The sequence below is a fragment of the Anastrepha ludens genome, unplaced genomic scaffold (assembly GCF_028408465.1).
Source record: "Anastrepha ludens isolate Willacy unplaced genomic scaffold, idAnaLude1.1 ptg000022l, whole genome shotgun sequence".
NCBI lineage: Eukaryota > Metazoa > Arthropoda > Insecta > Diptera > Tephritidae > Anastrepha > Anastrepha ludens.
This window is the reverse complement of record NW_026530033.1, coordinates 1-2,500: the sequence shown is the minus strand read 5'-3', so window position 1 is coordinate 2,500 and position 2,500 is coordinate 1. Positions and strand designations below refer to the sequence as shown.

At 31.4% G+C, this 2,500-nt stretch overlaps 1 non-coding gene across 1 annotated transcript; it reads left to right on the top strand.

Moving 5' to 3' along the window:
- The first annotated feature begins 23 nt into the window (after positions 1 to 23).
- LOC128870700 (5.8S ribosomal RNA) lies at positions 24 to 204 on the top strand. Its single transcript, XR_008455437.1, has one exon. It is a non-coding gene; the product is annotated as a 5.8S ribosomal RNA (ribosomal RNA).
- Positions 205 to 2,500: the final 2,296 nt, after the last annotated feature.

Here is a 2,500-nt window from a genome sequence, read left to right as displayed (position 1 = left end):
ATAAATAAAAATAAATAAAAAAATACTCTAAGCGGTGGATCACTTGGCTCATGGGTCGATGAAGAACGCAGCAAACTGTGCGTCATCGTGTGAACTGCAGGACACATGAACATCGACATTTTGAACGCATATCGCAGTCCATGCTGTTATGTACATTAAATTAAATTTTAAAGTACTGCTTGGACTACATATGGTTGAGGGTTGTAAGACTATGCTAAATAAGTTGCTTATTCTTTTATAAAAATAATTGAATTTAAGCAAATGTGTATATTATTGGATTTTAAATAATTCATAATATTAATAGCAAAAAAATAAAGATATATAATGAATTTTTTATTTATTAATATATTCTTAAAAAAAAAAAATCCTCTCAAATAAAATGAAATAAAAAAAATTTTGAATCTAAGTATTCTCTTTAAAAAATTTTCATATTATTTATATATATATAAAATATTAATTTATATATGTAATTAAAGGAGGAATGTCTAGCATAAAAATTAATTTTTTTTATTCTAGAATTGCCTCATTTTACATAATTATTATTTATAATATATATTTATATAAAAGGAAAAAAGAAAAATAGAGATGAAAAGATGATATAATTATTTATTAAATTGTGAGAAGATAAAAAATATTTTAAAACAACCTCAACTCATATGGGATTACCCCCTGAATTTAAGCATATTAATGAGGGGAGGAAAAGAAACTAACAAGGATTTTCTTAGTAGCGGCGAGCGAAAAGAAAATAGTTCAGCACTAAGTCACTTTGTCTATATGTCAAATGTGAGATGCAGTGTATGGAATATCTTAATATCTAGTATGAGAAATTAACGATTTAAGTCCTTCTTAAATGAGGCCATTTACCCATAGAGGGTGCCAGGCCCGTATAACGTTAATGATTACTAGAAAGATATTTCCAAAGAGTCGTGTTGCTTGATAGTGCAGCACTAAGTGGGTGGTAAACTCCATCTAAAACTAAATATAACCATGAGACCGATAGTAAACAAGTACCGTGAGGGAAAGTTGAAAAGAACTCTGAATAGAGAGTTAAATAGTACGTGAAACTGCTTAGAGGTTAAGCCCGATGAACCTGAATATCCATTATGAAAAATTCATCATTAAATAATTAAAAATAATGTGCATTTTTTTCATATAAGGACATTGTAATCTATTAACATAATAAAGTATTTATCAAAAGATCATTGGTGATATTAAGTTTATTTAAATTAATTTGCTTTTTAAGCATATTAACATAGAATAAATACTAATGATTTGATAAAGTGTTGATAGATTTTATTATATATAATGCTAAAATTCATTTTTTGAATTTTACAAAAAATTTAATATCTATGATATTAATATTTATTTGTATGCATTTATATGATTAACAATGCGAAAGATTCAGGATACCTTCGGGACCCGTCTTGAAACACGGACCAAGGAGTCTAACATATGTGCAAGTCATTGAGTTATATTAAACTTAATGGCATAATTAACTTAACTTAAAAATATAATGGGATTAATTTTTAGTCTATTTTCTTAAATAGTCAATTAATTCAATCCCGGGGCGTTCCATATAGTTATGTATAATGATAATTTATTATTATTTATACCTCTAACTGGAGCGTACCTTGAGCATATATGCTGTGACCCGAAAGATGGTGAACTATACTTGATCAGGTTGAAGTCAGGGGAAACCCTGATGGAAGACCGAAACAGTTCTGACGTGCAAATCGATTGTCAGAATTGAGTATAGGGGCGAAAGACCAATCGAACCATCTAGTAGCTGGTTCCCTCCGAAGTTTCCCTCAGGATAGCTGGTGCATTTAAAAATTATATAAAATAATCTTATCTGGTAAAGCGAATGATTAGAGGCCTTAGGGTCGAAACGATTTTAACCTATTCTCAAACTTTAAATGGGTAAGAACCTCACCTTTCTTGATATGAAGGTTGAGGTTATGATATAATGTGCCCAGTGGGCCACTTTTGGTAAGCAGAACTGGCGCTGTGGGATGAACCAAACGTAATGTTACGGTGCCTAAATTAACAACTCATGCAGATACCATGAAAGGCGTTGGTTGCTTAAAACAGCAGGACGGTGGACATGGAAGTCGTAATCCGCTAAGGAGTGTGTAACAACTCACCTGCCGAAGCAACTAGCCCTTAAAATGGATGGCGCTTAAGTTGTATACCTATACATTACCGCTAAAGTAGATGATTTATAAAACAATTTCGATTGATTTATAAATTTTGAAACTTTAGTGAGTAGGAGGGTACAATAGTGTGCTTAGAAGTGTTTGGCGTAAGCCTGCATGGAGCCGCTATTGGTACAGATCTTGGTGGTAGTAGCAAATAATCGAATGAGACCTTGGAGGACTGAAGTGGAGAAGGGTTTCGTGTGAACAGTGGTTGATCACGAGTTAGTCGGTCCTAAGTTCAAGGCGAAAGCCGAAAATTTTCAAGTTTTTAATAAAAAAAAATATTAATAAAATTTATATAT